Source organism: Hippocampus comes, unplaced genomic scaffold (assembly GCF_001891065.2).
Source record: "Hippocampus comes isolate QL1 unplaced genomic scaffold, H_comes_QL1_v1.1 scaffold180, whole genome shotgun sequence".
Classification (NCBI taxonomy): domain Eukaryota; kingdom Metazoa; phylum Chordata; class Actinopteri; order Syngnathiformes; family Syngnathidae; genus Hippocampus; species Hippocampus comes.
Window position 1 is genome coordinate 1,149,879 of NW_017805076.1, and position 13,191 is coordinate 1,163,069.

The window sequence follows — 13,191 nt, forward strand, 5'->3', positions numbered from 1 at the left end:
CTGGCAACTTTTTAAAAGTAAACTTTCCATTCATAAACTCTTAAAGTATCCGTTTTCGGTGTCTCGCGCTGCCGTGGCTGGCAAAACAAACGTACGTGGACATGTGCAGCGCGCTTGTTGTTTTGTTTCTGGTTTATTTATAGAGCAAGGTAACATTCGCTGTGACGTCTGCCGCATTAATCTCGCGAGAAAAAATTTAATCCCGTTAAAATTCATTTCAATTAATGCCAATAAAAACGCGCTAAACTGACAGCTCTAATATATACCTGTATATATATATAATATTTTGCTTTCATGGATCTCTTTGTCAAAAAGGTTCCCGACCCCTGCAGTAGACGAATCTGAAAATGGGCTAAGTCAGGGGTCGGCAAACCAAAATGTTGAAAGAGCCATATTGGACCAAAAAAAAAAACTAAAAACAAATTAAAAGCCTCAGAAAGAAGGCAACACACGCTGTATGTACAGTATCTATATTAGCTATATTAGCCTACTATCAAAATGACTAAGTTGGCTACAAATACACAATGAGCCTTCCTGATTAAACGTTTTTTTTTCCCCTGCAGTGCAACCTGTAGAGCAGGGGGGCCCAACCTTTTTTGACCAAAGCTCTATTTTTCGATAAACCAGCCTCCCGCGATCAACCTGTGACCGCACACGCACGCCATAATGAGCAAAAGCCATAACAGCCCCTGAGATGAACGAGGCACGGGATGCACTTTTGCAGCGGGTTAACTCTCGTACCTGACGTGTACTGTTTTAAAATGCTTCTCTCGGTCCTTCAGATTGCAATTCTTTGCCGGTTCCCTCGGTGAATTGGACATGAAACACCGTTTCTTCATACAACAGCCACCTGCCTGGCATCCCGCCCTGCTAAAAGCTCCAGGGAGCAACTAGGGCGGCTCTAAAGAGCCGCATGCCGCTCCGGAGCCGCAGCTTGCCGACCCCTGGGCTAAGTGGTATACTGGGGTGAATTCTGATTTCCAGTCCTATGAAATAATTTTACATTTTTTTCCACACACTCATTCGTTCAACAAGACCCCAGATGAAGTAGCTTTCTTCGGCTTTAGTACTAGGATTGGATGTCCCATTACCATTGGCCATGATTACTGCATTAGATTGAGGTTGAATATCTAATACAATTTGATACACAGCACGAACATAATCATCTCCTCAATGAAGGTCTCTCTTGTCACATGTTGCAGTCATTTGAGGGCAGGTTAAACCAGAAAAGGAGGGAGGAGTAAGGGAGTTCCTCGGTGATTTTGGTCAGAGCGTGTGCGTGTGTATGTGTGTGTGTGTGTGTGTGTGTGTGTGTGTGTGTGTGTGCGTGCGTACGTGCGTGCGTGCGTGCGTGTGTGTGTGTATTTTAAGCAGGCTTGGGGCACAAAACAGGCTGCCTTTGAGAAGTAGATCAGTTAATCAAAATGAGTGCCAAGTGTCAAGAGTGCCCTGCTGCATATGGTGCTTTGTAATAAATCCGGTAAATCCGGTAGTCTTCACACCTTTTTGATGTCATTCGACTGAAGCTTGATTTCCAAGCTTTTATCCATCCATCCATCCATCCATTTTCTGATCCGCTTATCCTCACAAGGGTCACGGGGCGTGCTGGAGCCTATCCCAACTATCTTTGGGCAATAGGCGAGGGAAACCCTGAACCGGTTGCCAGCCAATCGCAGGGCACACAGAGACAAAACAACCATTTCTTTGTCTTTTTCTGTGAATATTACTTTTTACCTTTTGGGTAATATACTTTGTGCTCTTCCAACTACCAGCCAATACAGTGTTCAATGTGTGTGGACTCAATCTGGTTCTCCATCCATCCATTTCCTAATCTGTTTATCCTCACGAGGGTCGTGAGTGTGCTGGAGCCTTTCCCAGCTGTCATCGGGCAGTAAGCGGGGGACACCCTGAACTGGTTGCCAGCCAATCGCAGGGCACACATCGACAAACAACCATTTGTCTTCACAATCACACCTTTTGGCAAATTAGAGTGTTCAGTAAGCCTGACATGCATGTTTTTGGAATGTGGGAGGAAACTGGAGTACCTGGAGTAAAAACCCACGCAAGCGCAGGGAGAACATCCAAACTGCACACAGGAAGGCCGGAGCCAGAATCTAACCCTGCACCTCTGCACTGTGAGGCCGGTGTGCTTACCAGTCGCCCACGACCTTATAAGTTTTTTCATTGTCATCGACATCGTCTTGAATGTCACAATCAACATCTTCATCGTGATTTCTGTCATCATCTTCATCGCCGTTATGAACATCATGATAGTTGCCTTCATCATAATCATCACCAAGAATCTTATTTTGAAGCTTCCAAGTTAGGGTGGTCCAGAGCTGTCCAGCAAAGTAGCAAGCAGCATTTTACAACCTTTCTTGAGTTAAGACAAACATGACAGAACAATGTCAGCACCATCAAGAATGTCGTCGAAAGATTTGCTCTCAAGTGGGCCCTGCTCTAGAAATAATCAAAATTCAAAATTGGTCCCATTGTTTTAGTGCAAATAATTTAGAAATGTTTTACTTTTACCTTTATCTTGTTGCAAATCTTGTTTCAAATGAGCAATCTGAAATTCCTTAACATACGTTCGAATAATTTCAACAATACTTGGAATCATGAATTATGGATTTAACGGTCTTGTTTTAAAATTTTCGAGATAATGTCGTGCCTTGTGATGGTATCAAAAGAGAAATGCAACGACTCCTCGCCAATGTTTCATTTTCTCTGGCGCTCTTGAGTGGGCTGCTCTGAGAAGTGAAACACTGCCTCCTGCTGTCAATTGTGTGTGAGTGTTTCATGCAGCCTCTTTTGGTTTGTGAGTGAGTGCAGAAGCAAAACATCCCGTCAAACGTCCCCCCGGCCCCTAAACATTCTGTTCAATTTTGTCATTACAATTAGAAAGGCACTCGAGCAGAAGGGATTGTTTTTATTCTTGTTGAATCATGTCTTGACATTGTCAGTTCAAAGTTGAAAGACAAGTGAATATTGTTTACCAGTTGTTACACCGGAAACTGCTTCCAGTTTCAGTTCAAAAAGACACTCAAATGATTTTTTTTCACTTTGTTTGTTTCTTTATTTGCGGCCTGAAACACTCGCTATTACTACACTGCAATTCCCACTTGAAAAGGGCAGTTGGTCGTCATAAATATGATTCTTATCTTTGAGCATGATGTATTTTGTGTTCAATTTCTCAGTGTTTTTATTATTAACGTTCATGCCACTTGATGTTTCCACACTATGGCATTCCTCCCACTCTGCCAAGTTATTTATTATTCTTATTTTTACAATGCCACCGCAATAACACTGTACTATGGCCTAAATATGGGAATATAATGTACTGTGACATTTGCATATAATTTGCATCCCAACGAATCAGTGTTTTCATTCCTATTTGTACACAGCTTTTATAAAACAACATATGATCTGGAAATCATTTCAAATTAATGTAAATGAGCCCAACCAGTGAAAAGTCTTGACACATTCAAGCACATCCCTTTCAAACTCAAATGTAAACTTCTTAGAAGGATGGTGCACTTGTTTACCCTGTAAAGGCAGACATCAAATACAGGTACGTTCAAGTTGTCACAGTGCATGACAAAAAAAGAAGGTTCCACAAAAACAACCTTTTCTGAACTGTAACTGTTGACTGATATTTTGCAATTTTCAGTCTATTTTAAATGTCGTTCAAATGTATGGCTGGGTGATTAATCAATAACAGTATGTTATCACGATAGTCGTGATCAATATCATGAAGAAAAAAAAAAAGTTCGTTAATCAAGAAGAAAACGCTGATCCCGAACTGAAAGGCATTGTACGGGACTCTATGCAGAGGCTACAGTAAAATTGTGTTGAAGGGTTGTGTTCCTGTCTGCCCCTTCGAAACCACTGGATGATTCAGAGAGATTGTGCAAAGAGGAATGGTCGAAGATCTCTCTTCCTGTAGAAAAAATGATAGGAGAATATTAGGCTGCTTTGCCGGTTAAGATGTCTCCCTCCTGCCTAAAGTCTGTGCTGACCAGCTGGCTCCTGTCTTCTCACATATCTTCAACAGATCCCTGGAGCTGTGTGAGGTCTTATCCTGTTTCAAAGAGTCCACCATCATCCCAATCCCCAAGGCTGCACTACATCCTGGAGCACCTCAACGGCACAGGAACCTACACGAGGATCCTCTTTGTGGACTTCAGTGATGCAGTCAACACCATCATCCCGGAACTCCTCATCTCCAAGCTTCTGCAGCTCCGTGTGTCCTCTATGATCTGCCAGTGGATCCTCAGCTTCTTGACAGTCAGGCACAACATGTGAGGCTGGGAAGGACAACATCATCAACACGCACCACCAGCACTGCCCCCCCCACCCCAAATGATGTGTCCTCTCTCTGCTGCTCTTCTCCCTCGACACAAATGACTGAACCTCAACACATCCAGCAGCTGTCAAACTCAAAGTTTGCATACAAAACCACAGTCATCGGCCTCATCAAAGATGGTGACAAATCTGTGTACCGACAAGAAGTGGAGCAGCTGGCGTTCTGGTGCAGCCGACACAACCTGGAGCAAACACATTCAACCCTGTAGAGATGATCGTGGACTTCAGGAGACATCCTTCACCACAGCTGTCCCTCACATTGTCTAACTACCATGTGTCAACCGTCGAGACCTTCATGATCCTGCAAATCACGGTCTCTCAGGCAATGAAGTGTGAGGCCAACAGTAATACCATTCTGAAAAAGGCAGAGGATGTCCTTCCTGAGGCTGCTGAGGAAGCCCCTGAGACAGTTCCACACAGCAGTTTGAATCAGTCCCGTGTTCCTCCATCACAGTCTTGGGGCCACCACAAAAAAGGACAAACTCCGACTGCAGCAGACACTCACGCTCGAGGATTTGCACACTGCAAGAACCAAGAAAAGGGTACGGAAAATCCTACTCGAACGCCAACACCCTGTGGCTTCCAGCTACTCCCCTCAGGTAAGCACTATCGAACCATGCGCACCGAAACCAGCAGACATTCAAAAAGCTTCATCCCTCTCCCATTAGTGACTCAAATCTATAGTAGTTCTTTGCACTTTTTCTCACCGCTTTGGAACAGTATTACCGCACTGATCATTGTAGTTCCAGCTCTCTACATACTTGAACAATTGTTGATAAATTTTCCACAGCACGAGACACTTTCAAGCTCTCAAGGACTTTCTGCATAATTGCACACCTTAAGTTGTACTACAATGACTGCTACTGGTCACTTAAATATGGTGCAGCGATTATCTGCACCAACTGCACAACTGTTGTAGTATTGTATTGAACCACTGATCACTTTATCTCTGATCGATGACTGCACAGTGTTGCACAGCTGTCATTGGATGGTACTACAGCACAACGATACCCTTATATTACGGAAAATCTTGTTACACTTAGATGTCGTGTCTTTGTTTATCGTATTTGCTTGTTATTGCAATACTAGTGTAGCCTATACTACCAGAGACAAATTCATTGTGTGTCTTACATACTTGAACAATGAAGACTAATCTGATTCTGTCCACCTCAGGTTTATACACACCCACCAAAGACCATCAGATCCAAGACACAAAAAAGCAGACATGGATTTATCATTGATTTATTTACTTTTCACAACAAAATGTGGTTCTACATATCGTATTTAATTCCACCCGCCCCCTCTCAACAGATCAGGTCTAATGAAAGACGGGCTCGCAATCACGCTTCCCCCAGGAACATCAGCGAGTCAATCAAGGGACCAAGATGTGTGTGCACAGCCGAGGTCTCTTCTGTTGACCAGGGGCGCTCTGTTGCTTCCCGAGATGTGCGGACTTCTTCAGAGCTCTGCCTTGAATATCGTGATTCAGCCGAAGAAGGCAGTGCTTGCCACAGTGATGTTGCCTGGGACTGACTTTCAACTGGAGAACCACTGCCTAAGACCAACTAGGTAATTTACGCTGCTCATTTAGAGAGGGCAGTCCTCCGTCATCGGATGTTAATTCTGCGGGGGTAGAACACATGAGTTTTTTACATTCAACAAAAGGCCCTTAAAGAGCAAATGCGGTATTGAACAGGGTTGAATTTACCAGCTAGCAATCGCAATAGAGATTCAGTCCTGATTTAACCGCGGTAGTCTGTCATAAGACCTTGACAGAAAAAAAAAAAAAGTTTTTACCGGAAGGCGAAAATATAATCTATGGACGTGTATATCGTGGCCCATATAATCCCCGGGTTGATCCATCTCAGCTTCGGACAACTTTAAAAGGGTCGCTTTGATCCCTACTTGCTCACAGAACAAGGTGGATATGCGCGTGTGTCGGTGTTTTGCTGCGCAAAGCCTCATATGATGAAGTCCAACATGGAGCCCGAGTAGGCAGCCGTCGGCAAGTGCTTTCATGAGCCTTGCTTTTTTTGTTGGGTTTTTTTGTTGTTTTTGAGTTTTGTTTTGTCACTTTGTGTTGTTGTTGCGTCGTGTGGACCGGATGTGGATTGTTTTTCAGCATTTTTTGGCCACGATATTCATCAAGGAGGAGACTCTGTGCTTGATGGTTGCGCCTTCTTGGCAGCACGCATGTACCATTACTGATTTTGATTGGCAGGAATGTCTGCGCCATTTGACTGTCAGGGCGCTTGTGTTTTTTTGCGCCTTTAATGGGCAGCACTTTTCACAGCCCGCTTTGTTCAGCGGAGAGATCGGTGCTGTTGGACGGTCTGCAGCTGGATGGATGCATGGCTTGAGGAGCTGACGATGAGAAGAAAGGAGCGTCAGCGCAGCGCGCCGATGCGTATGTGGAACTGGGAGTCGCGGTTTGGAATTGAAGCGGATTACGTGGGACAGGAGATGTTTTCGTCAATGGACGCTACATCTTCGTGTTTGCTTTCAAAATTTAGCTTGTAGTAGACGTGTGCACATTTTCAGCATGACGTCCCTGATCCACTGGTGAAAGGACACATTGATCCTCTCCTATTTCATCTATAACTGCTTCAAACAACAAAGTGTATGCAGAAAAGTGGTTAAGATTGAATGACTGTCTGTGTCTTATGTGTTGTGTCGTATTATTTTGTTATTTTGACTTCAAGATGGCGCCGCGAGAGTGGCTGCCTTTACAGCATCTCCTATATTTTGTTCTTCTACTTCTTCTTTTCATAACTTTGCTGCTGTGAATTGGGAATTTCTCCATTGCGAGACTAATAAAGGATTTCTTATCTTATCTTATATTTTCTCTGAGTGTGTCACAGCCCAATAAGTGGCACAGTGATCCCTGTCAGGCAAAGAGATATTCATTTTACTGTAGGGCACCACATGATGCCTTGTTACCTCCCAGTAGCAAAATAGAGCGCATCATTTTCTGATCTTATCGAACCAGGACTGGCTGGCCAAATTTTGAAAGAATTATAAATCTATGAGATTATTGGCATCATGCCACTTCTGACTCCTTCATTGATGATTCATGGGATTCGTGGTGCTCCCATGATGACTGTCTGGGGAGCACAGACAGCAACTTAGCCTCGACCTCACCCATGCGGCAGCGCTTCAAAGTGGTACATTTGGTTTGACAGACCTAGACAGGAACATTGTGGGAACCCTTTAGAAGGCCTGCGGGCCCTGAACGCCACCATCTGATGCCACAACAGACTGTGTATCTCACGGAATTCCTTCACATGCTAGGCTAATTTCTTGTTTGTCCATCAGCACCTACACTCCTAATAGTTTGCCCGGCTTCGACAGCGTGTGCCCGAGCTTCGTCAACAGCACCATGGACGAGAAACGTGATTCACACGCTTTGAAAATATAAGTCTGCTTTGCGATTTTGACTAGGCGCTTATAGGGGTGTTTATACGGCAACATTTGCTCCGGTGCTGCGCCAGGGCTGCCCCAGTAGAGCGTTCACACGTGCAAAGTTACACCGGTGTAGCCCCTGAAAAGCTTAAACCGGAGCAAATTTAACCTTGCTCAAGGAGGTGGTTTAAAAATTTGCTCTGGAGCAAATGCTCATTTACGGTGGGAGTAGCCTCGCTACACATGAGAAGAGTTGATTACATACAGCTAGAATGCGTTGCTTTTGTGCTCTGTTGTACTTCCGTCATCTTTCCTTTTGTAGGAGACTGGACTGTCTCGGAGTTGTTTGTGTAGTTTGTTCCTCTGTTGTGTGTTCACAACGGCCCCATATAATTTATTTTGTGATTTCCTCTCTTGATTTTCTGTTTGGCGCATTATGTTTGCTTTTCTGAGTGTCATTGAAGTCATCGTTGATTTACGTTTTCGGGGGCGGTCATTGAACGCCTCTCGAGCAGAAGGCACGGAGACCGAGAAGGAGAAGGACGTGCCTGTACAGTAGTTGCTTGAGTTGTGTATCTTTTTAAAAGAACCAACACGACAGCTTTTTGTTTTCTATCGTTTTGCACTGCTGCAGAAACTGCCGTGTGAACGCAAGTGCGGCTGCACCAGGGCTGCACCGGGGTTAACATGCTCAGCGGCTTTGTACGTGTGAACGCTACACAAAATTTGCTCCGGTGTAAGATATATCGCAACAAAATACATCGGTGCAGCACCGAAGCAAATGTGTGCAATGTGAACACCCCTTATATGTGGGTCAATGAGACTTTTAAGGGTGTTATGCGGATTAAGGTCCCGGACCCAGAATGCATGATTCCCAACTTCCTGAAATTTGCTTCAAATATGCCCACATTTCTTGTGTGAGGTACCCCCTTTCGACAGCCAGATATCTCCAAGACCTAGAATAGGCATAACCCTGCACACTGTCTCCGTGACCCCGTCTGCTGCCATAGAATTGACTGGCTCCGAAAAGGATTCACTAGACCCATCTGGTGGCTGCCTTCGACAGGCATTGACATGATTTTTACCCCGTGTAGATGGAGGGCTCTCGGGGTTAAGATGGCATTTCATTACGTGTCGCTATATATCGCAGCCGAGAAAGAGACTATAACAATATGAGTCGTACGTATGTTGAAAAAAAGCCCACTAAATTTGCTAGCCTTCTTGGCGGAACCAGCTGACCCTGGCCCATGTCCTAAACGGTGTTAGTAAGTGAACCCGTTTCACAAAGCTTCTCTTACCCTCCCCCTCTTGCGTGACCCTTTGGAGAAACGCTTTAAATGAAGCACTTCAATGCGATCCGGGTGGACAGATTCGAGTTGCCTCGCGATTTTATCATAGACCGTTTGACAGAATGGGAACCGATAAATCTTCGGAGGTCCACGTACTACTGACACGCCTGTGGCGGCCACATCGTGGGGTTCATCCACAAAGTGGGAATGAGTGGGCATCTTGTGACACAAAGCACGCATCCCGCGAGCTGTTTAAAAACACCCAGCAATGTTTGAAGTTAAAGCTTACACAAAGCCTTTGCTCCCCTCATGGATGGCTTCAGCCGGGCATGATGATGCTTAGGAAAAAGCTCCAGGCATGCTCCCGAGGTGAAGAAACACAGTTCATTAGAAACACCTAGCAATTTTTTAATACTTATCTTACCTCTGCTCTGCTCCATTTATAAAAATGACTCCATTGGCTTTTTTGCCCTGCTTTTATGCTGCGACATGCCCGAGTAGGCAGCCTTCTGCAAGTGCTCTTCAAGAGCCTTGCTTTTTTGTTCTTTTTTGTTGTTTTTGTCTTTTGTTTTGTCACATTTTGTTTGTTGTTTCATCGTGTAGACCTGATATGGACTGTTTTCAGCGTTTTTTGGCCACGACATTCGTCAAAGGAGAAGTATCTGTGCTTGGTGGTTGCGCCTTCTCGGCAGCACGCCTGTACCAGCACGGATTTTGATTGGGAGGAATGTCGGCGCCATTGACTGTCGGTGCTGGACAGACCTGGGGCGCTTGTGTTTTTTGCGCCTGTAATGGGCAGCATTTTTCACAACCCCGTTTTGTTCAGTGGAGATGTCGGCGCTGTTGGACAGTCGGCATTGGTGCGGCTGGATGGATGGCTTGAAGTTGAGGATGAGGAGAGAGGTGCGTTGGCACAGAGCGCCGATGCGTATTTGGAACCGAGAGTCGCCGCTTGGAATTGAAATGGATTTCCATGGGACAGGAGAAGTGAACCAATCTCTTTTTTCGTCAATGGATGCTACAGCTTGTTGACTTTGAAACTTAGCTTGTAGCCAACGTGTGCACATTTTGAGCATGACGTCTCTGATCCACTGGTGAAAGGACACTTTGATTCTCTCCTCTTTCATCTCAAACTGCTTCAACTAACAAAGCGTGTCCCGGAAAAGTGGTTAGGACTCCACGACTGTCCGTGTTTTATGTTATGTGTTGTGTTTATTATTTTACTTTATGTTAACTGTTTTGTTAAGCGCTTTGTTACAGCTGCCGCTGTTGTGAAAGCGCTATATAAATCAGCATGTATTGTATTGTATTGTATTGTATTGCTATGACTCACAACCAGGAGGAAACAATTAACTGCAATTAGGGCATGGGTGTAGCTGCAGTGGGCATGGGCGTACCATGCGGTAATGGTCTCTGGCCTATGGAAGTGCTGAAACCATGTGAGGACTCGCAACTCACAGCTGAAAAGCCACCAACAAGTCCTCTTAATTTTTGCGAAACAAATACGCACACATGCACACGCAAGCATGCGCACGCACAATCATACGCACACACACACCACAGATGATGAGGAAAATAGTATACTAATAATAACAATAATAAAAATATCTAATAATAATGTGTTCAACAAATTAATTACTCCAATGATTCAGAGGGTTTGACGCACATGGTTGTCATATTTATGAATGAAACACAATGACATCCACCATACATGTCCGCAGACCTGAGAATCTGTCTTACTGATCAAATCCATCAAAATTGTGTTACATCACCTGTGTGGTCTGCCAAATTCCTAAACATATCAAAGGAGGTTAAAACTGCACGAAAATTAAGATAGGCCAGTTTTTTACGCCCTAGTGCACATGCGAAAATAGAGCCCAAGGTGTTAATGGCACTTCAGGTACAAAGACAGAAAGTGAGATATTTTAACAAGAAATGTCAAGAAATGAGAATATCGTAAAGAGCTTGGAGTACCTTTATGGTACAAAATCGTTATATGCAATGATTTTTTTGTCTTACATACTGGACAATGAAATAAAGATTTTTTTTAAAACATTCTACATTATTGTAACTTGTTTCAGAAGTTTTTTAATGTGTATCGATTCCCAATTCTGACTCTTTAACTCACCATAACGATGAACGGTCCATCTTCAGGCAGTAATTGTTGTTGCCAGCATACTCAAAAAGAGAGAGTTCAAAACCTCATGGGACAGCAGGAAGAATCACTCCCTGAAGAACAACAGCACAAATGCATTTGATTTAAAAGGCGATATACGATTGGGAAAACCATGCATCCATTCATCCATAATCTGAACCGGTTAACCTCACGAGGGTCAAGGGGGCATGGAATCTATCCCAGCTGATATCGGACAGATTGTGGGGTACACCCCAAACTGGTTGCCACCCCCTCCAGCTCATTTCCTGTACATTAAGGTTCACACCGGTGGAGAAGAGAGTCGCCTCCCAACACCTTTGTGTGGGGGGATGGGTCCAGACTGTTGTTTGTGCCTATGCACCAAACATCAGCTAAAAGTACCCACCCTTTCTGAAGTCCTTGGGGGGTGTGCTGGAGACCGCTCCCTCTGGGGACTCCCTCGTTCTGGTAGGGGACTTCATTGTTCACGTGGGCAATGACAGTCATACCTGGAAGGGTGTGATTGGTAGCCCCCCCCCCCCACACCGCACTCCCTCCCCGATCAGAACACGAGTGGTGTCTTGTTATTGAATCAGAACTCGAGTGGTGTCTTGTTGTTGGACTTTTGTGCTCATCACGGATTGTCCATAACGAACACCATGTTCAAAAATAAGGGTGTCCATATGTTGACTTGACACCAGGACAAATGCATGTTCCAACTGCCTGGATAAACACAACTGATCACCACCTGGTGGTGAGTTGGCTCCGACATTCATTCATTCATTCATTCATTCATTCATCTTCCGAACCGCTTGATCCTCACTAGGGTCGCGGGGGGTGCTGGAGGCCATCCCAGCTGTCTTCGGGCAGTAGGCGGGGTACACCCTGAATCGGTTGCCAGCCAATCGCAGGGCTTGGCTCCGACAGTGGGGAAAGATGACGGTCCGACCTGGCAGATCCAAATGTATTATGAGGATTTTCTGGGAGCACATGGCAGAATCCCCTGTTAGAAAGAGAGACTCCCACCTCTGGCAGTGTTTCACCCACGTCCCATGGGACGAGTGGGAGATTTAGTCCAAGTGGACCATATTCCACGCCTCTATTGTTGAGGCAGCTGATTGGATTTGTGACCATATCTCTACTAGCAACTCCTGAATTCGCTGGTGGAAATCAGTGGTAAGGGATGCTGTCAAGTTGAAGAAGGAGTCCCATCAGGCCTTTGTGGGCTGTGGGACCCCAGGGAAAGCTGACAGGTACCGGCTCGCCAAGCAGAATGTAGTTTTAGAGGTTGCCAAGGCAAAAACTCTGTCATGGAAGGGGTTTGGCGAGGCCATGCAAACCGACTTCCGGATAGCTTAGAGCAGGGGTGTCAAAGTCAAATGGACGGAGGGCCAGATAAAAAATTTTGCTGCAAGCCGAGGGCCGGACTGATCGAATGTTCATTGAAAATTTTAAAAATGACCACATATTGTTTATTGAACCAAATTTAATTGACTGAAAACCTAACAAATACATTCCAATATGGTCAGATAAATAAAGCAACATTTTTTTATGGCTACGTCAGTAAACTTTAATTTTCAACAGGCACAAAAAAAATTCCTTTGTATAAAAATACCCATAACATGAATGAAAGAAGCCGATATTATTCAAGGCACTATCAATAGTCCATATTTTCTCTTTTAGCAAAAGTAGGCTAAATTTACTTAAAAGAAAAACAAATAATAGTAGAGTAATTTTTGATCATTTACTTGAATAAAATAATTTCAAAACATAATTGGAATGAAATACAATAAAATAAAGTGCAAAAATGTATAAACCAAAAACAACACTTTCTTCAAGGAGAAGTAACAAGCAGCAAAAGCAAATATGATACTTTAATTTTTAAACTTGAACTGAGTAAAAACTCTGAATATGTGATTGCACAGTATATTATAAGTAATATTCACTTCTTTGAGGCTGAGGCTGATACTCGGTGGTGTCTTAACTTTTCTACAAGTTCAT

At 44.2% G+C, this 13,191-nt stretch overlaps 2 long non-coding RNA genes across 2 annotated transcripts in view; both read right to left on the minus strand.

Moving 5' to 3' along the window:
- Positions 1 to 3,230: 3,230 nt before the first annotated feature.
- LOC109513071 (uncharacterized) overlaps positions 3,231 to 13,191 on the minus strand; it is a 21,509-nt gene continuing 11,548 nt past the window's right edge. The window contains exons 3-4 of the long non-coding RNA XR_002167652.1: positions 11,185 to 11,285; positions 3,231 to 3,940 (exon numbers count right to left, since the gene is read on the minus strand). This is a non-coding gene — a long non-coding RNA (uncharacterized LOC109513071). The remainder of the gene's footprint in view (positions 3,941 to 11,184; positions 11,286 to 13,191) is intronic.
- On the minus strand, positions 5,592 to 9,536 carry LOC109513072 (uncharacterized). The gene is made up of 2 exons (XR_002167653.1): positions 9,346 to 9,536; positions 5,592 to 5,988 (listed from the first exon to the last, which is right to left on the minus strand). It is a non-coding gene; the product is annotated as an uncharacterized LOC109513072 (long non-coding RNA).